The following is a 23,157-nucleotide window of genomic DNA, read 5'->3' on the forward strand; positions in this document are numbered from 1 at the left end:
ACTTTAAGCTGTAGATCCAGTCCCGATTACCCTTACTGTGCATAAAGTGGACTTAAAAAATACCAAATCAACTGTTGAAATATTTGTGGGTGTTATTTGTTCAATGGGAAGATACGGAAAATAGATTCTTTCGTGAAGAAACTGTATTTCTTGTATTTCAGTGTGAGGTAGGTGATGAGGATATATATTTTGCTACACATAAGGCATGTAACACTTGTGACGAGGGACTAAGTTATTGGTATGATGAAAAACGGAAGACAATGCCTTTCGCAAAGCCTGTGCTGTAGCGCGAACAGGAAAATCATCATGATGAATGGTATTTTCGTTCGTCCCAGGTTACTGGTTACAACAAGAAACAAAATAATTAAATATCCCAATCTGCCATCAACTAGGCGGCATAGTATGCATGGACCTCACTTGCCAGTGCCTAAACAACCAGAAAATGTAAGTAACAATGAATTTGAAAGCAGTTTGTCATATTCAAGCAGTGATGAAAAGTATCCCGAAACGGAAGAGTTAGATATTTCACCAAAACTATTTACCCAACCTGAGTTGAATGATTTGATACGAGACCCAGGGCTCACTAAAGAAAAGAGTGAATTACTTGACTCAAGACTACACGAAAAGAATCTCTTAGCTGCTGGGGTTACATTTCTTGGTATAGAAATCGTGAGACAAACCTTTTCGGAAATACTACGCACAAGAAGGTGAACTGGTATTTTGTACCGATATCCCTAATCTTGTGCAACAGTTAGGAAAGGAGACTTTCAAGTCAGGGACATAACAAAGTACCAAGAGCATCACTGGAAAATATGCGGTGACCTTAGAGTTATTGGCTTATTAGTGGGACAACAGAGAGGATACATGAAATTTCCCTGTTTTATGTGCTAGTAGGATAGTAGGGCCACAGACAAACATTGGAATACTGTATATTAGCCTCAAAGAGACCACCTGAAACCAGGATCCAGAAATTTTACGTAGCGAGTCTTGTAGACCATCAGAAAATTCTCCTTCCCACATTACACATAAAACTTGGATTATGAAACAGTGTGTTGAGGCACTAGACAGGAGTGGCCCATGTTTCCAATACTTATGTAAGAAATTTCCTTCATTATCACAAGCTAAAGTCAGAGAAGGTGTATTTGATGGACCGCAAATTCGTAAACTGATGAGTTGATTGATTTATTTCCTTTATTTTACTTTGCTTTTTGTGCCACTTTTGGCTAATTTGCGAAGATAGGGATGAGTGATGACGTGATGAAATTGATGAATGGACACTCACAAACATCCATGTTCAGGCCGGAATTCGAACCCAGGACTGCTGGCGCCGTAGCGCGATATGTTAACCACTCCGCCAAGGGGGCCGGCATAAGCTGATGAGTGATGACGATTTTAACAAGACAAAATTGAAGAATATGCATGGGAAGCATTCAAAGAACTTGTGAGGAAATTTCTTGGTACTGTGAAGGACTCACTGTGCAGATCTTGTGAGAAATGTTTTGGACAAATTCAATGTGCTTGGTTGTAGTATGAGGTTGGTTATTCCTTGCATTTAACAAAGAATATATTTTTACTTTTATTTTTGCGTACAATTTTACCATATTATTATAATTTATTGCATTTATCTTGTATTTTCAATTTCTGCACTATTTCCAAATGTTGTTGTTATCGATAAATTTATATAATAATAAAATAACATAATGTGAAATACGCTGACGTAATACAACAAAACAGAATACATTTTTGAAATCAGCGTATCGCAATTAGTAAAAATCATACCGCAGAGAAAAAAAATTCATTTACAGGCTGGTGTAATCTAATACATAGTATTTAATATTAATAAAGTAATAATGTGTGGTGGCATCATATGTATTAACATAATTAAGAGTTAAATGAACCTTACAGTATAAAGCAGTAGATTTCTCCTTCAACAAATACTACCAAATATTTTAATTAAGAAAATTGCGCGCGCAAGCCAACTTACCCACACAAACGGTATATACTGTGTGTGTGTGTGTGGGCTTATGAGATGTAATTTCCAAATCTTTCAATAATTTTGAAAAGTGCGTGAAATAACTTGGAAAACATGGAAACGATTGCGCCACTGACTGTATATTTCATCTTTCTCTCTCTCTCTCTCTCTCTCTCTCTCTCTCAACTTACAGTCATTTTACAAGGAAGAAAAGAGAAGGCCCCTCCGATGGTGTAGTGGTAACTCTGTCGACTGGCAACCCAACAAGGACGCCTGCAGAAGGGGGCAAGTACCCCCTCACCCGAGATACCTGAAGACTTCATATAATTCAAATTTTGACATTGTAACGTGAAAACATGTGCCTTGAAAAACAGCAGATTAAGTATATATGCAATTATCCTAGTGCTGGAGAATTCTCTTAACTGGGGCAAAGCATCAGCCCACATTTCCCCCACTTTAAGCACTGCCCCTCCCCCGCCATGAGGAAAAATCTGCGGGTGACCTTGTAATCAAGGGTTCCCGGATTCGATTTCCCGTAGAGGCACATTGCACAGTGTTTCGGATTCCAATCCCGATGAACGTATCCAAGCACTACATTTCAAGTAAAACGAAACCTTTCTTTCGGTTCTTCAGGTGCGGCAACCTTGCCAACATTGCAGTCGCTGCTTACAAGTACTTGAAAGTCAATATTTGCGCTACGATGCACAGTTGCCAGGTCATTCGAATGATGTTTAGAACATCATCACATGAAAGCCAATGCCACCCATGTCCCTCTTTTCTTTTCCAGATCGAATGGTAGTTGTTAAGAGAAGATTGATAACAGGTTTCTCACAGGTGAATCAAAGGTGCTTTTGTGTTACTGGCCTTTCATTACGCACACACTACCTCATACGACATTAATTAATCATCTCCCGCTGCAAACGTCTTTCATCTAATGCCCCTTCGCTGGATACAAGATTACAGCGATTCATTCGAGTGATGTGGAACGAGTCCACCTGCAAACAACAATGGAACAACAAATCTTATCAACAGACATCGCAACAAGGAACATGTTTGCTATACTTAACACTAGGGCTACGATATTCATGACTTAGCATATTTATTTTGGTAAGTGTGATGTGTTCCCTAAATATGTAGAAATTCATAATATGAAGAAACTAATTAAATTAAGGTGCTTTCTAGGGGCATATTTTGGCATATTTGACCATTTCTGCCTGATATTTTGATGGATTTTCGGTCATATTCAGCATATTTTCGCTTTTTTCAAGAAATATGCAGTCATTTTCGAAGTGGATTCGTTCTGAAAATCTTTTTCATTTTCATTTGAAAAATTACAGAAAGTATTCATTGTGGATTGCAACTCAGGGCCCATAAAGTGAACTAAAAGTAGTACAAATATGAAAATATCTCAACATTTAGATATTGATGTTTAACAGTGCAGTTATAAGGGCATATATTTTAAAATTATAGTGCATATTTTTGTACAATTTTAGGTCATAAGAGCATATTTTATTTTGCATATTTTGGTGATTTTAGGTCATAAAAATCCTAGCCCTACATAGCCTATAACTATCTCTTTGTGGATTACATAATTGAAATTTATTCACTAGAATTCACCACAGTTTTACTAGAAACGTACGTTTCTTGTTTTGCATTGTATTGGATGCAAAATGGTTTTAGTGTATTAGCAGCAGAGTAATATTGCAATGTGTACCATTCTTATTCACTTACTCAGAATGTACTTGTCATTCGCTGGAATTGGTGGAAGCTTTAACACTAAATAGATATCACATTGATAAATGCAATTTTACCCAAATGCTTGTTATAATTAGTTTCCCAAAGTAGTGGTGGGTTAAGATTTGCTCCGAGTTTGGTGGCAGAGACCACATCGTTCTTCATAACTCGCCATTGTCTGAATGCTACTTTTTATTAGTAAATTAATTACATGTAGGCCCTAATTTTTAATTAAGATCTTGGAAAACATATACAGTGTTTTCGGTATACAGTTGTTTCTTAATAGGTACATTTCGAAAAAATACGAGGGTTATTTCATAAATAATGCACACATTTTTTCCATGTTTTTACAAGTTAATTGCATGTTAGGCATGATCATTTGCTTCACCTATGCTTGTGTTTGTCGAACTTTTTTGGTCGCGGGGATAATGGCACTTCTCCACTCGTTTGACTGCGACTTCAACTATGGTTCAAAGTTAACGGCCCACTGTTTGCTCACCACAAACTTCACGCAAAGCACTGTGAATTTCTGTCGGGTTTTTGCCACGTAAACTTTCAATTTCAATACACGATATTTGGCCTTCAATCTCCACAGTACCCGAGGCGTCTGGAGACGACACTTCCAACACTCGTCACTTCCAATTGGCGTTGACTAGGGAAGTGATGAACACACGTGTTGTTTAAAGAAGCATTCAGCCGCAAGTGGCGTAACCTTTACTCTGTGGATTGTACAATCCACTTCGCAGTGTTGCCACTTTGTGCAGTATTTATGAAATTATCCTCATATCTACATACGTAAGGATAGAGAAAGAAATTGTGGTGACAATGGTGACGGTTTCCTATAAATTATCAACAAATTATTGAACGTTGACTTGAACAAGAGACAAAAAAACACTTGGTGATTTGTTAATTCCTTTCATGTGTTTAAGCACACAATGCTTCTTGGAATAACTCTACTAATATATAAGAGAACAGCAATTACACTCTCAGAGTATACCTTGTATTGGCACTGCAGAAAGGACCACCTTACCAGAAACTAACATATTTCTTGCTGTTTCTGTTTTTTCTTCTGGAGGAGACGTAGGGTCCGGCAGAGGAGTTAGACGGTTCTGAAATGTGAATAACACACCAAATTTTAAAAGGTACAGAAATGTATTACTACAGAAATACAGATTATGGTATGACATTTTATGTTATTGTATGCCAATTGCCATGGCAATTCTTTATGACTTAAAAATGATGTCCAAGTGACTTCCATTTACGTGTACACACATTCGAAGCCTCTCCCAGAAGTTGCGGACGGCACGTTGCAATATTCCACCATCAATGTTTGCAATTTCATCTCTAATTCAGGTCGTCTAATGTGCGAGGTTTATTCACATACACTTTGGATTTGAGGAATCCCCACAGAAAAATAATCACAGATTGTAAGGTCTGGTGACCGAGGAGGCCAGGGTATGTCACCAAACCGGGAAATGACATGTCCTGGAAAAGTTGACGAACAACAGCCATAGAGGATCTAGATGTGTGAGCCGTTGCTCCATCTTGTTGGAACCATATGTCTTGCTGATTTATCATACGCCTACGCCGAAGCCGACGAAGTTGTGGTAAAACAATAGTATTCATCAATGCGATATAGCGTTCGGAGTTCACCGTCACACAATCCCCATCTTCATCTTCGAAGAAATACGGGCTGATGACACCAATCGCTCGATGTTGCACATTCCAGGGCTCCATGCTTACTGGGCTGACAACCGTTAAGCAGGCCACTAACTTCTCACCGGATCGCCGATTATTCATTTGAATTTATTTCAAATGTTCAAACGGACAAAGCGCTGACTCCAGATCTTACGTAGGTCATTTAAAAGGAAAGGAAAGGAAAAAGGCCTTCGAATGTGTATAGAAGTAAATTGAAGGCATCATTTTGTTTTACACGAACTGTCGTGGTAAATAAAAATGGCATACAATAACCTGTATTTCTATAGTAATACATTTCTGTACCTTTGAAAATTAAGTGTGTTATTCACATTTCAAAACCATCTAACTCCTCTGCCGGACCCTGTACTACATTTGTGGACCCATGCAGAATTTTAGTTGTTTCTTCATAGAAATTTATTTTTGAATACATGGACCATATTTCATTAATTTATTGATTGATTAATTTGGATTATTTTACTTTGCTTTTCTGCCGCTTTTGGCTATGAAGACATGATGATATTGATTGAGGGACACTCACAAAGAACACCCATGCCGAGGCCTGGATTCGAACCCGGGACCTCATATCTTTTTCTGCATTTTTATCTTACAAGAAGACGAAGTTGAAAGACGTTTTGCGACATTGTGTTAAAAAAAAATAAACTTTGAGTGGGTGAAATACATGAGCATCATTGACGTGAGAACTGAAGTGCCATATCTTTTTCTGTTGAGTTTCTTTAGAGATGCCGAAAAGCCTCCTGTCTTCATTATATCGCCTGGAGGACCATGGGACACATCGGCACTTGTTGAACTGGAATTAAGGTGTTCTTGTACATTACGAAGAAGAATTATAAAGAAGATCATGTCTATTTCTGTTTACCCCAGTCCGACGATCGCTTGAACATATTTATTATCCTGAATACTGAAGTACCTTCTGATCAGGTGTACAATGATATTTTATTTTCACGTGTCTGACTTTCTTCTGTTATCCGGCTTGTAAAATTTATCAAGTATTACTAGTACCGTGAGATGCACATTACCAAGCAAATTGTCCATCATCATGTTTATTCTATTAGTTTTTACAAAATGAAGAACTGAAGCGAAACCATACAATTTGCTGACATCCCTTGCAACAACATACGTAAAAATAATATCATTAAAAACAGCTAATAGAAAAATTAATGAAAATAGTCGTCATGGGCAATTTGACGAGCAATACTTGTACATCCCAGTGTACCAGCGCTTAGACGCTAAAAGAGAAACAAACAAGCTAAAGATTGGAGACAATTAAATATCACTAAGACACACTTTTGGAAACTTTTATTAAAGACACACTTTTGGAAACTTTTATTATAGAAAGAGATGCTTAACAATAGTAACTAAGTATTTCAGTTTTAGACACTCTTTGTGTATGTTTAAAGAAATATTTTTTGTGTCTTCCAGCCTTAGAATTTAATAAAAACAATCCATTTTGATATCGCACAGAAGTTGGATGTACAGAAAAGAATAAGCTGGATGGGAAAACATTTGAAAACTTCAAAGAATTATAGCACTAATGATAAAGAACGGACAGTTATGGAGCTTTCAGACCGAAACGTGACTCGACAGTCGACAAGTGACACTTGTCTCTTGGAAACCAACATTCAGACATAAATGTAATCCTTCGAACCAAAGCGACACCTCAAGCTGCACGTGTCTATGTCGCTTGCTTGTCGTTCACAATGTTATTCCGGCATACAAGGTGAAGGCTTTCTTATCGAATGAAGGGGTCCACGCCTCTGCCGTTTCGGTGTGAAAACCCCGAACCGCTTGATGCCTGTCGCTTCGGTGTGAATGTTCCAATAAGTGCACAGTACATTGGAAAAAGAGTTAATGGAAGCCAGAAAAACCAGAAGCCAGATTCAAAAAAGAAAACTAGCTATCAATGATGAAGAAACTACATTTTAAATATTAATCTCCTTATGACTAACTAGCCTTATTAATTCTCACAAAGTAAGCAAAATGTTTGAAGGTTTATCTCATTTTACGGAATAACATCTTGTGTTGTTTCACATTTTTAACTTTTGTTCGCATATCCTGCGTTGCGTTTACGAGACGAGATAAACTAATATTTTCAAGACGATCACGAGGCAGCATTTTCACGAGATGAACCAAAGACTTGTCTCGTCATGTGAACAACATACATGAACGTGTAGTAGATACAAGCAAGAAATATATTTATTAAACGCAAGTGTCTACCAGTTAGTACCAAACATGGAGTGTCATAATTAAGGGTAAAGATTTTATGGTGGTCTTTGTACTAGTAGCGTCTAAGATTAGATAGTTGAAATCTACTATTTAGCATCCTCGTCTTCAATATCCATCCACGCCAGATCCACGACAACACTGCATTATTATAGCTTACATTTCCTAGAAACTTATGCACAGCTTAATTCATCTTTCTGCAGATTCTTTCAAAGCTAATAGAAATAAATCCTAATAAACATCCAAACATCCACACATAGAAAGCTGCTTGCAAATGAGACATGGACAGTTTGATGATCTTCACGGATCTACATGTGTTCTTGCAGGTTCCTTTTTTCTTAGTTTTCCTTAGAATATCCTGCTCCCATTTGTGGACAAACCCGGTCTCAAGAATTCCTCTCACAATAAAATTGATCTGATAAAGATAAGGCGACCCTTTTGAAATGCCAATCCCTCCTAGACGAACGGCTACATTTTCATTTACGATATGGTAAGGGAATCCACAAATTGAACAACCAAACTGTTTATATATTAGAACTTCCGCAGCATGTGGTAGACCAATAAATGCTACTTTGTCATTTACTAATACGTCGTGAAATACGGGCGTATAATTTGAGACGACGCGAAAGTTGTTGTGTATCTTGCACATGGTTGGGTTCCTCTCGTCATAAAAGAGATGTTTTAAATATGTCACCCCGTGAACTTTAATTCCAGCGTCTCCCACTTCTTTCAAACTATCAATGTCTGGATAATGTTTGGGAACAGTTAAGAGACCAACGATACCTCCTTGGTAGAGAGTTGCCACAATCAAAGAAAAATAAACCCAAATAAAAAATAAAACTCTTTGGGATATGGCAATTGGTTGATCCAACGATATCTGTAAGAGAACTGAAACCATGTCTAGGAAAACAGTGGAAAATTGAGTTTCTCCTGAAGAGCTGGAGGAGTACTTAACAACAAACTTGTAACTTATCGTTACCAGAATGAATGCTGCCGCAATTGCAATCCAAAGATCGAAGGCAAACCCCAGAAATAATGACATCCACCGAGGAACAATCTTTGCTTTCTGAACAAAAATGTTTAGAGGTTCAATGTCTATTGGCACTGTGAAATCTATAACTTCTAATCTTTCTGCAGTGTAACTATAGGTCGTGTATGCAAGGTCAACTCGTTTGTACACAAGATCACCACTCAGATCTGTCCATGTTCTATTGGGTAATTTCCTCCCGTGCCTTGCACCTTTGTAGACGATGGAATTTTTAATAGTGAAGTTCATTTTGGCCCTTAATATCTTGAATATGTTTTCGTATACTGTCCCATTCTCACAAATGCCATAGGAACCTAAATTACAAAACATTGGTGAGAAATCAAGAAACAATGACGCTGACTTAAGTGGATACAAGTGAAGGTTTTTTGGTTCTGTACGGGAGAAAATCTCTGAAAGTGCCACGTTTTCTTTCTGAATTTGATTTGAGTTAACAATTTCTCTTCTTATAACGTTGTGAAACGGATCATATCTTGATGCAATGAATTGCTGTCCATTCACAAAACTTACGCTGGAGATGGTTTTGCCTTGATTCTCAAACTGATGTTCACCTTGGATTATGACAACATTCAATATTTTCTTGTCCCAAAATGAACTTAAAGGTTTAGTCATGTCTTCTGCAATATTATTTTTACCTATGTATACAAGTATAAAATTATTTCTTGCGTTCTCAGACAATATTTGTAATTGTTGTGTGAAGTAGTACATTAAGGATTCAACGGTTTCGACCAATATGAGAAACAGACGTTTGGTTAGTCCCTTGTACACTTCGAAATCAGTTTGGTTGTTTATGCTTTGAAGATTTACAATCGATATGGGGAGATTCTCTTGTGTGAAAGTTTGCATAGAAATGGTAGTCTTGTTCTCTGTTGCGTCAAGTACAAAACAGGATGCTGTCCAGGTGAAGTACTTGGTGCACAGCATTCCGAGCAATCTCTCCACTTCAACATCAGGCAAGGAGACGTGAAGACTGCTGGATATTTGGAACGATAGAATGGCTATTAGGGTTGCTTTGAGATATAATCCTTGCACGAGACACATCTCTCGACTCCTTGCACTCATCACTGCTAATTATGTCTGCTGTTTATTTGGTTACCTAGAAATTAAATAAAAAAGTAATGTAAATATTACGGTCGCTTAGATTTGCCATTGCACTGTTATGAATTACAGAACTCACTGATAAATATTCTCTGTCATGTAAATAGTACTGATAAAAACATTCTCACTTCATATTCCCGGACAACTGAATTTAAAGTGTAACACGTTTTCCCCCTGTGTGTATGGTCACGTACATGTGTAAAAACAGGTAGATGTCTTATTTCTACACCAATTATTGTATTATACAAGTTACAAGTACGAACACGTGTATTCGTGTTACCAGTCATGTTAAATGGACGTTAGTGTCCAACGTTTCGAGCGCATGCATTGATCTCATTTTTAGGGAACAGAATTAGAGACCAGTAATATGTCAATCATACTCCATCATATTCCTGCCAAATGGCGTCTAAGAAACTTTAAAATTTTTATCACTCCACCTTCTTCAAAACGCCGATATCTTTGCAAGGAATCATCTAACAGCATCTAACACATCGTAGATTAATGTTTTGAAGACATTTGCTCATTTCATTATGTGGAGTAAGAATACCAGATAACTAGTGAGCAAAGGAATGTAAAGCCCTTCATGTGCGACCATTTGGACAGTTTTATTGTCGCCAATTATTTGAAGGAGCGCATCATAGACCTCTCCCATTTGATATCTGAACGGAGTTAAGGCATCGAAACTGCTTTCCCACCTTGTGGCACTCAGTGGTTTTAAGGTGATACTACTGATATGTTCCTTCAAAACGATGGTTATATAATACAGGGTGTCCCAAAAGTCTCTTAACAGCCATCCTAGAGACGTGTAGTGCAGAGATTGACATGATTTGAGTATATAGTAATACTGTAGGAGTAGGGGGAACATGATTGCTGTGGGTGACAATGGCGGCGGCCATATTGGTATCCGCCATATTGGATGGAGGTCAATTTTTTTAAATGGGAAGGTATATGTGTGGCACATAATTATAGGCTAGAATTGCACCAGAAACAAGAATATGAAGTCAGTTTTCAGATATCTTTAATCTGTGAAAAGTTATTGATGCAATGTTGAATAAATGATGACGTATGATAAAGTATGGAAATTGTGATAACTGATATCATATCTCATATCTCTTTTGTTGCAGGTGTAAGTGACAAAGAACATGATGTTATCCAATGAGGAACGAATTGAGATCATCCTCATTTCCGCCGAAATGAGTTCACGAGATATCACATTGGCAATGACTTCAATCAAAGACATCCGCTTAGGCCGCCAGTGTCGCATGTTAGTGTGGCGGTGATGAAGCGGTTTAAAGAAACGGGTGCAGTGCACGATAGACGTCGATCGGGAAGACCAAAAACAGCCACGGATGAAGAACAACAACGGCAGTTCTGGCATCATTCGTGGTCACCCAAAAAAAGTATTCGACGACTGTCCGCCCAATGTGGTGTTAGCAAGAGTTCGATTAGCAGGATTATGCAAGAACACAAGTGATATCCCTACAAGATGCAAATGCAACAACATCTCAGTGAGTGGTGTGTCGTGAAACTTGAACGTGACCCTGACTTCTGGCGAAACATTCTGCATAGCGATGAGGCATTTTTTATACCAATGGTGAGGTCAACCGTCAAAACATGCGGTATTGGTCCTCTGAGAACCCGCACTGGGTAAACCCGGGGAACGTGGTTGGGCCAGCAAAAGTTATGGTGTGGTGTGGAATTCGGAATATCCAAATCATAGGTCCATTTTTCATTGAGGGGACATTGAATGCAGAGACCTACCTGTAGTTGCTATGCGATCTTGTTTTACCTTCAGTGTGTATGCCGGATGGGTCTTTCCCAGAATTTTTTCAACAGGATGGTGCACCACCTCATTATGGGAACATTGTTCGGCAGTACCTTGATGTCAAATTTCCTGGTAGGTGGATTGACCAAGGGAGTGGCCAGACAGGTCCACAGACCTTACTCCCCTTGATTTTTATTTATTTATTTATTTATTTATTTATTGCGTCTTGTTTATCATGGCGAAGTTAAGGCTTTGTAGCCTTTTCTACCACTTAACCATGTTTACAACAACATTTAAACCATTACATAGAAAGGTGAATATTAAAATATAAAAAGAGAAATATAAAATTACAAAGAAAAAAATTACAGAAAAAAATGATAAGAAAAAAAATACATACGGGAATAGAAACCTAACCTATACACACGAACATACAACAAAACACACACATACACACACACACACAATCAGATATTCATGACAGTAGTCAGGGATTTGAAATATTAAGGTGAATAAGGATTTTCAGTGTTGTTCTGCGCTTAACTGTATGCAATTTATCACTAAAATATAATGTGCTAACTATTTGTGCCCAATAAAAAATGTTTTAATTGCGTCTTAAAGACATATACTGAAGATGAGTTTCGGATTTCGAGGGGCAGTGAGTTCCAAAGACGAGAAGTAGAAACGGTGAAAGATTTTGAATAAAAATTTGAGTTATGAAGGGGGATGAGTAGTTGAGTTCTCCCTCGCGATCTGGTGTCAAGGCTGTGTGATTCGGAAAGCATTGAGAATCTGTTCGAGAGATAAGCCGGTTCCTTTGAACTGATTGCCCTATAGAGAAGGGTGAGGTTGTGTACCTTTCGCCGATCAATTAATTTGAGCCAATTTAGCTTTGTAAAGAAAACGGATAAATGGTCCCTATATTTCAGATCGAAAATAAAGCGGACGCAGGTGTTTTGTACTCGTTGAAGACGTTGAGCGAGATCATCTGGTAATTCAGAATAGACAGAATCGCAGTAATCGAAGTGTGGAAAAACAAGTGCTTGCACCAGTTTGATTTTAATGCTAACGGGTAGAAAATATTTAAGCCGAACAAGAGCGTGTAATGCAGCGAAGGCTCTTTTACTAGTTAAATTTATGTGATCTGACCATGAGAGATGCTGATTAAACATTACGCCCAGATTTTTGGCTGTTTTACTTAATTTAATAGCTTTCCCTAAGACCATTATGGGCGGGAGGGAAGAAATTTCAAATGCGGAAAGCATTTTTTGTGAACCTATAATAATAGTTTGGGTTTTCGAAGGATTAATTAGTAGCCCATGATTAGCTGACCAAGTACTGATTTTGTTCAGATCATAATTTATATCGCGAATTGAATTTTCAATATTCTTTGGAGGAAATGACAAATACAGCTGAACATCATCTGCATAGATGTGATATTTACAGTGTTCGAGTGCGTTAGGAATATGGTTAATGTACAGAGAGAAGAGGAGTGGACCGAGGACGGTTCCCTGGGGGACACCGGCGCTGATTGATCGCCACGACGATTTCTCACCAGAGTTGAAGACGCATTGTTGGCGTTCATTAATATACGAACGGAACCAAGCTACGGTTGGGTCAGAGAAGTTGTACAGGAAGGATAGCTTGGATAGCAGGATGTCGTGGTCAATAGTCTGAAAAGCTTTACTAAAGTCCAGAAGTACAAGAATAGTTACTTCTTTAATGTCCATGGCGTGTCTTATGTCGTCCGTCACGTTGATGAGCGCCGTGCAGGTGCTATGGTTGCGCCGGAATCCCGATTGGAGGGGATTCATTAGATTGTTTCGTGATAAGAAATTACGCGTTTGGTTACTGACAACGTGTTCGAGAGCTTTGGACAGAGCCGGAAGAATACTTATCGGCCGGTGGTCGCCGAGGCTGAGAACTTTGTTTGTTTTCGGCAGAGGGCGAACCTTAGCCAGTTTCCAAATCGACGGGAATATGCCGAAGGACAGGGAGAAATTAAAAATGCCTGTTATAGGAACGAGAACGTACGGGAGAATTTTTTTAATCATTAGAACAGAGATTTCGTCTATTCCCACAGCAGTGGATTTTATTTTATTGAGAGCTGACTGAACGTGTTCTGGCCGAATGGGCGAGAAGAAAAATTTTGGTGCGGTGCCGTGAACGGTGGTCGAAATCGTTCGTATTGTTTCTTCCCTTACATTATTGTCCAGTGTTTGAACTTCGCTGAAATATTCGTTCAACATTTCTATGGAGAAGTTTAATTGATCGTTCCTTTTTTGTTTACCAACCCCTAAAGTTTTCAGTTTTTTTCCAAATAACATCCGACTTTTTCTCATAATTCAGAAGATCGTTCGCGAATCGACGCTTTGCTTTCCTGACCTCTTGGTTACAACGATTTCGTAATATTCTGAAACTTTCGAGACTGCCACTTGCCGACTGGCCGCGCTTTACGTCCCTCCGATGTTTGCCGTAGGCTCGATCCCTGGCTGCCATGAGCTGCCGCAGGTCGTCCGTCAACCACGGACAAGGGGGGCGAGAGACGCGTTTCTTTTTCACCGGGGCGTGCTTGTCCAGCGTTGCCAGGTCAGATTTTCAAAAATCGGGAGATCCTGCCCTGAAAAATCAGGAGATCTGCTTTAAAAATCAGAAGAACTAATAATAGCGGATTATCAACGTTCTGGGAGGGGGTAGAGTGCGAAAAGCTTTCCACTATCATTATTGAACGTTAATTATTAATTTTAGATGTCAAAAGATAAATTTATTACTGGGTGCGTTCCGAAAGTCTTAACGAAACGAACGCATTCAACGAAAATAACTGGGCTCGTGAATCTGGTGAAACCAGTTATTTTACAGACTTATGGGACACACTAGGCGAAAGCGCAGGCGCAGCGTTTTCTTTAGAGAAAGTTTCCGCATGGCGCCAGCGGAAGGAATGTTCTTATGGTAAAAATAAACTCTACTGTGGACACTGTTACTCATTTTAATCACATTCTAAGAACGGTCAAGGCAAACTCATCTTGTGCACGTTGCTTCATATCGGTCTCTGTTAAAATTATAATACATTTTCCGAACTAGTGCAGTTTGAATCCATCAGCACGCGCTTTGTCTGCAAGGAGCAGACGATTCTAACGAAACAAACCAGCCTCTTGGCCCGTGCGTTTGGTGAATCTCGTTCTTGCACGAAACGCACGGAATGCGACTTTTGGGACAGCATAATGAAACTCACGAAACGCACGGAAGCACTTATGGGACAGCCAGTTACCATAACTCGTTTAACGCGTTAAACTCGTGCGACTTTCGGAACGGGCCCACTGTTATGTCAATAGAAATTTTATTATGAATTTGCACTTCAAAGGGTACGATCTGTGGGTATGATAAACCCCACCCCCTTAATTGACCTAAGGTAAAGGTACAGTTTCCCCCAACCAGTGGCGACGATCGGGTGCCAAAACTGAGGTGAGGTGCAAGGATTGCCCCCCCCCACCCCCTAATCGCCGGCATTGCCCCAACACTTTGCAAAAAGCTGTGACATTACTGGAAAAAATCCGACCTCCTTTTTCTGTTCATTTCTCAGAAATATTCGAAAATAAATGGTTTTGACTGTGCGTGGATTTACGTACTTGACGTTTAAAACTTTATGGAAACATTTCGTGATTTTTGTGTTAACTAAGATTTAGAGCTTCAGCCACTACGCATTCGGGGATACATAATTTCAAATACTCTACCTGATAACACCTTAGATTGCTTATATTCAAAACTAGCCAAAGTTACAGGATGTAATTTTTTTAACAACACATTCAAAGCATACTCACATTAATGGTAATGGAGGAGGGCTATCATGCCTGAACCCCCGAAATATCCTCAAATTAAAACTTTTATTTCAATCACGGAAGGTAACCAACCAGTATTGGACAGATTGGTTAATTGATTTGGTTCTATTTTACTTCGAATCTGCCACTTTCGTCTAATCGTAAAGATGTGAAATCGATGAAGGGACACTCACAAAGAGCTCCCATGCCCAGTCCGGGATTCGAACCCGTGTCCCAGTATTAGACAAGTCGCAGGTTTTTCTTCAACATTTTCCCCAGTTACTCCAGACAATGTAAATTTTAATTAAATCAGCTTTTTGCATTCGAGGATTACCTAGTATAAAATCGGGAAAGAGAATTTCTACCGTCACAGTATTGATTGTGTATAAAGGGACATAAGAGCAATTGTAGTGGTAGTTACGCTCAGAAATAGCTTAAAAAAACAACGCTCTAAAAACATGAACTATTATTTCTAAGTTAAGAGATGATTAAGAAGAAATAAAACTGCGACGTATAAGTTTGCAACAGCAGTTTACTAAGCCGACCTCCGTGGCTGAGTGGTTAGCACAATGCTATGACATCAGGGATCCCGTCTCGGTATCGAATCTCGGCCTGGGCATGGTTGTCCCTTCATTAATTTCATCTTATCATCAGTCATCCTTGTCTTCGCGATTAGCCAAAAGTGGAAGAAATGCGCAGAAAAATAAACCAAATCAATCAATCGACAGTTTACTAAGAGCTCTTATAACCATAAACTTTGGCTGCATTTGTAATGTGGACTTCCTTTTTTATCAGAGTTAAAAACCTGAACCTGTATCTAGCATTTGCTTGCAATAAACACTACTATAAAACTGAATACTTGTTCGTATGTGTGGGTGGCAACATTGGCATTTAGTTGTAACCAGTTTTCAGTTGCCTCCCCTTTGACAAAAACCGCAGTAGGGGAAAGTTTGGACACCGTCTTCTTGGGAGTCCCAATGCACGAAGCCGCAAGAAGCCGTGCGTCTTTCCCAATATCATCAAGCCTGGTATGACCCTCCTGCCCAACCTCTCTTCCCCCCCCTCTCTCTCTCTCTCTCTGCGGAATATTCATGGGTCTTTGCATTCCACCAGCTGAATATGTAAATTTTTAATCAACTTTCGATTTTTTTTAATAATTGTTCATTATAAATATTTAAGAAAGCAAAAAATCAGGAGATTTCCACATTTTCTTGAAACTTGTCAGGAGATCAGTAGATCCTGCTGAAAATCAGGAAATCTCCTGCGAAATCAGTAGACCTGGCAACACTGTGCTTGTCGTACAACTGGAGAATGTCGAGAGTGGGCAACGTGCTGATTACGTGCCATGGGAGAAGGGCGGCGTCGGCAGATAATTGCGCATCGTTTATGTTTTTAATGTCTCTGTAACATACAAGTTTGGCTTTGTACTTGGGAACGCGCAGCTCATAAGATAAAAATATCATGTCATGGTAAGAGATTCCGGGTACTGGGGTTTGTCCGTGACTTACTACACGTGATGGGCTGGAAACAAGAATTAAGTCGATCCACGATTCAGAGGTTGGAGTGTGGTGAGTTGGGTCGAGAGGACAGATGGAAAGGTTCAGAGCAGACACCGTGTCCCGGAACGACGTGACTTCTTTCTTTGTGCAGCAGAGATCGATATTAAAGTCCCCCAAAATTATCGAATGTTCATAGTTGGGCAAGAAATTCCCGATTTCATTTTCGAAGTTGACGAGGGAAGTGCAAGGAGGTCGGTACACTACGGACAAAAGAACCTTTTGTTGTCTTACGGTGACTTCGAGAATGAGGAATTCGGAAGAATAGTTATATTCTCCGTGAGATTCTCCTATTACTTGTGCGTTAATGTCTTCCCTTAGATATATTGCTACTCCCCCGCCCCTTTTTCCGATCCTGTCTCTCCTAAAGAGTTTAAATCCCGCCACATGCACCAGATCGCTCGAGAGGGACTCTTGCAGCCACGTTTCGGAGACTAAAAGAGCATCGATATGCTCGAGGGTGGAAAATATAATTTGGATCTCGAGGAAATGTTTGAGGGCGCTCTGGGCATTTATGTGCGCTACATTGAGGTTGCCGGCGGCGAAAGTTGACCTGGGTTTGGGAAAAAAGTTTACAATCGTCTGCCGTGAAGGGGGTGGGGAGGGGTCGGTCACACTTCCTGGGGAGAGGGACAAGTCTCCGAGTTCCGCAAATGGGCTGGATGGGGGCGTTGCCAAATTTACAGTGACCAAATTACCGGTTCTAGCCATCGCAGAGAGTTGAATTTCAATTTATTGGCTGATCGGGAAAGGCATGCTATGTAAGGAATTATAAGTCTACTTACCAAGGCGGCAGAAGAGATGATGTTTGCAGAACACTGAAAACCCTTTGCAACACACTTAAGCACACACACACGCAGATAAACATATACACTAACACGGAAACACAAAAAAGAATAACAAATATATGTAGAAAAGAAACTTGCACAATGTATGTACAACACAGTTTTAAAATGGACGCTGAGCTTTTTTATGTCCATGTCTCAGGGTGTCCTTTCCCCTCCACGTTCACTCGATTTTTTGTAAGTCCTCCATCGTCGTGACCGAGATCTTATGCCCGTTGCTACGAAGTATAATGATCCTTCCATCCTGGGTCCAGACGTTCCTGGGTAGCCCTCTGCAGCACCTGATGTCGAGCGGCCGTCAGGGATTCTGTCAGGAGGAATCTTGATCCCTTCAGAGCTTTCTTTCTCTTCCATATAGAATCTCTCGTACGGTAACTGCAGAGGCGGAAGATGATGGGCCTCTTCCCGGACTTCACTGCGTCCGCCACTGTTCTCCTCTGGGGACCGATGCGGTGGGAACGTTCAATGTAATCGATGCTGATGTCCTGCATATTCAGGTTCTTCCGGATCACTTGAAGAACGAGCTCGTCCGTGTTCTCGCCGGTCGTTTCCGGAATGCCGTGCAGCAGGAGGCAGTTTCTCCTGGAGTACATCTCCAGATCGTCGATCTTCCGGGCGTTCTCGTTCGAAGATCTCTTGAGAGCCTCGATGTCCAACTTTACGGATTTCAGCGTTTCTGCGGCCTCCTTTTTGAAATCCAGGAAGGCCGCGCTCAGATCTTGCAACGCCGGCTGGACTCCGGTGTCGGCGCTACCAAGGGGTGTCTGCTGTCCGGCGATGTCCCGCAGGCGGTTCTCAAACTCCCGAAGTCGCTCCTCCACGCTTTCCACACGGTTAGACACCACATTCAACGAGGGCTTCGGCTTTGTCATGGTAAAAATGCCGTAAAAAATATATTCATATGATGTTTACGTCACCACTAAGAGGCTTGTCGTGAACACTGACAATGCTGGTACTTGATTATATGGAAAATGGACTTTGATCGTTAAATGTACCAGCCTAGTGGAAGGAAAGATATGGGAGCTCTCGCTATCCTTGCACCGTGCTGTCCGCCATCTTAAGGCCATGGTATATGCAGTTCCAATACGTGATATGCATCACCTTCGTCAACGAATCACGGAGGCCTGTGCCGCCATCACTCCCGAAACTCTTTTGAATGTTTGCCGTTCATGGGAGACTCGCTTACGGATGTGTTTACGGGAGCATGGCGAGCACATTGAGCACATTTTGTAGCGCAATAACTTTTCACAGATTACAGATATCTGAAAACTGACTTAATATTCTTGTTTCTGGTGCAATTCTAGCCTAAAATTATGTGCCACACATATACCTTCCCATTTAAAAAAATTGACCTCCATCCAATATGGCGGATACCAAGATGGTCGCCGTCATGGTCACTCACAGCAATCATGTTCCCCCTACCCCTACAGTATTACTATATACTCAAATCATGTCACTTTCTGCACTACACGACTCTAGGACGGCTGTTAAGGAACTTTTGGGACACCCTGTATTTTAACTTTCAAGTTTTCAATAGGCTTATCTTTTTCTTCTCTTCAAATTTTGCCGCCATGAAAATTTGCAGCTGTGAGCAGTGGCACGGTTCGTCCACCCCCCTTCCCCTTCCGCCGGCGGGTGCCACGAGGTGTAGGGGTCCCGCAATGTTCTCTTTGTGTTCTAGAAATGTTCTGCCACTTTTGGCTAATTTGCGAATGGGTATGAGTGACGATATGATGAAATTGATGAATGGACACTCACAAACATCCATGTCCAGGCCGGGATTCAAACCCGGGACCCCTGGCGTCGTATCACGATGTGCTAATCACTCCCCCACGGGGGCCGGCAATAAGGCAATTGAATCCTCTCACAAGTATAGTCGACGCGCTAGCTACGTTAACAACCGCCTGGATTTGAAGTCGACGAAGCGCCCCCACCAGCTCCAACAATGTGACTGAGACTCCACGTGGATTCACGAGCAGAATGACAGCTGCGCCCATTGGCTGAAGGTTGAGTGTGATTGGACGAAAACAACTCGCCCGCTATTTACCCCACCCACGTTTGTGGCGGCGGTTTCCTTTGTTCTTCGACGTTAACGAAGTCAACGCGTGGACTATAACAACTGTTCCTCGTGGCGTACGAGTAAAATAATTTTACTCCGCCCTTGCTACGAAAACGCTGAACTCAAACTGACTCATGAGTCAAGACTCGCAATGTTCGTGAAAGCCCACTACAATGAAGGGTCATTGTGTATATTGACAATAACAGACGAAAGGCAAATGAAAGGGTTATTGCGTGTTGAGACGTGCTGTTTCCCGTGTTTCTTCAAGAAGCGGTATCTCCGGCTGTAGGCGACGGAAATCCATGGGACTTGGACTGTCAGGTTCAAAATGTAGTGCCCCATCTTATGAATAACCTTAAAAGTGGCGAATTCCATGAAATCTTCTTGCGCGCAAGAAAAATACAGGACACGGCGTTTAACCATTACTCGGCCATTGGGTCACATGTGACCCATATAAAATATGGACGTAGTCGACCGATGGGTCACCACATTTGCTTTTAGCACCTTCATACTTGTATGTGAGGTTGTAAACGCTGACAGATGTTAAGATAAAACTTTGAAATGTCATGTGGAAGAAAACCCACCCACCCAGGACCCTCCCCCTTCAACCCCGACTCCAAATTTACGTATGGAAGCTGGCTCGAATTTTAAATTCGTACACTTGTTTGACAAAAAATGTTATAACGCGTAGACTATTTGACCAATCTACTTCGGGTAACTTTTGTGTTGCAGCTAAAACATCAGGGCATGCAACCGTGCAGAAATCAAAACGCCAAAGGCAATAAGAGGGGTTGGGTGGACCGCGGCCCCCAACTTTTAATGAATCAATTATAAAAATGGGGAGTTTGCCCCCTCTTCCCCTGCTATTTTTGGAAAGGGAAGCAATCTTTAGCCTTATTTTCAAAGAATGGTCCTTTCTCAACCGAATGAAAGTCATTTCATGTTCCTGGGTGCATTACATTATACAGTGTGTACAAAAAAGAATGTCCTAGTTTTAAATTGTTTTAACTTCTTGTAGAATACGTGAACAGTGTTCAGTCAGTGTTCATTCATGACTTGAATGTTTAAAATTTTGTTGGTGTTTATTAGTTCTCCGTTTTCCAGGTTGGCGGCGCTGACGTAGCAAAGGAATAGAATAGGCGAGATGGCGAGCCCAGAGCAGAAGCCCTTCTGTGTTCTGAAACTTTGCGAAATGTGAATCAGTGATATCTGTGCAGCGTGCTTTCCGTGCGAAGTTCCATGTTGAAGCTCCACTTACGAAGAACATAAGACGTTGGTATAAGCAATTTGAAACGAATACGAACAGCTGTAACCTCAATCACTACAGACATGCTTGTTAGAGTGTGGGAAGAGCTGTCTTATCATTTGGATGTATACCGGGTCATAAAAGGGTCTAAAAAACTAAAAAAAACTGTGAGTGTTACTCTTTCGTTTAATATACACTATGTGATCAAAAGTATCCGGACACACCGCGAAACGTGTGTTTATCATAGAGGGCGACACAGTACTGCCATCTACCGCATGGAACACATAGTCAGCGAACTCAGTAGTCTGCAGACAGTGTGAGACAGCAGTATGGGGTGGTCTGAGGAACTCGCAGACTTTCAAAGTGGTCAGTTGGAGATGTGCCACTTGTGTAGGAAGTCTGTGTGTGAGATTTCCACCCTTCTAAACATCCCTCTGTCCACTGTTTCCAATGTTATAGTGAAGGGATATGTACAACCCAAAAGCGTGCAGGCCAACCTCCCATGTTCACCTCCAGAGACCATCGAGTGTTGAAGAGGGCCGTACAGCATTATCGTCAATCATCCATCGCCACCATCACACAGGAATTCCGAACTGCATCAGGATCTACTCCAAGCACCATTACTGTTTGGCGCAAGGTGCGGCAACTTGGTTTCCATGGCCGAAAAGCTGCCCATAAGTCAAACGTCACACAGACAAATGCCAAACGCTGCCTCGTGTGGTGCAAGGAGCGTCGAAACTGGACCATAGAACAGTGGAAAACCGTTATGTGGAGTGATGAATCGCAGTACACAATGTGGCGATCCGATGGTAGGGTGTGGGTGTGGCGAATGCCTGGTGAACGACATCTATCAGCCTTTATAGTGCCGACAGTGAAATTCGAAGGTGGTAGGGTTACAGTGTGGTCATGTTTCTCCTGGAGGGGGCTTGGCCCCCTTGTTGCTTTACATGGCAATGTCACGGCACAAGCTTACGTTGACATTTTAACAGCTTTCATGCTGCCTACCGTCGAAGACCAGTTCGGGGGTGACCATTGTGTCTTTCAACACCACCGAGCACCCGTCCATACTGCAGGGCTTGTGGGGGAGTGGTTTGACGACAACAACGTCCCACTAATGGACTAGCCTGCGCAGAGTCCTGATTTGAATCCCATAGAACATCTCTCTGATGTTTTGGAATGCCGACTTCGTGCTAGACTACACCGATCCACATCAATACCTCTTCTCATTTTGGCGCTCTGCGAGGAATGGGCTGCCATTCCTCAGGAAACCCTCCGGCACCTGATTGAAAGTATGCCTGTGAGAGTGAACGCTGTCATCAAGACTGAGGGTGCGCCAACACCGTATTGTTTGCCAGTGTTCCCGATGGAGGGTTGCCCAAACGTGTACTTTATTTTCAGGTGGGTGTCCGGATACTTCTGACCACATAGTGTATATATAATTGTTGTACGCCAAATATGTATGAAATAACAGAGGTTCAAAACTAGGACATTCTTTTTTGTACACCCGGTAGAATATGTGAAAAAACTCCCCATTTTTATGATTTTTTCATTGAATGTTGGGGGCCGAGACCCACCCAACCCCTCTTATTGTCTTTGGCGTTTTGTTTACTGCACGGTTGCATGCCCTGTTGTTCTAGCTGCATAACAAAAGTTACCCGAAGTAGATTGCTCAAATAGTCTCCGAGATATAACGTTTTTCTGAAATAAGTGTAAAATTTAAAAATCGCGCGGAAAGGCGGCGGCCAGAGAGAGGTTACTTTCGAAAACCCGCTCGGCTGGTCGCAAAGGACACGCTCTGCGTGGCCCCGCCCGATATCGCTTCTCAAAACGTACGCATTTTTTTATATAGACGCGTCCGTGTAGAGAGAGTCAAAAAGTGCAGCGAACTAGACGGGGCTATGTAATAACTAGAGCCCGGAAGTTCAGGCATTTAATTTCGTTAAAATAGGCAGGCAAAAAGGCATTTATAATGTGGTAAATAGGCACTAAAAATGAAAAAAAGGCAAAATAAACCAAAAAAAAGGCACATTTAGAAGTCGCTTACTTTTATCTATAATTTCTGGCAAAATGTTAAAATCTAAATTGG

Source organism: Lepisma saccharinum, chromosome 16 (assembly GCF_977018435.1).
Source record: "Lepisma saccharinum chromosome 16, izLepSacc3.1, whole genome shotgun sequence".
Classification (NCBI taxonomy): domain Eukaryota; kingdom Metazoa; phylum Arthropoda; class Insecta; order Zygentoma; family Lepismatidae; genus Lepisma; species Lepisma saccharinum.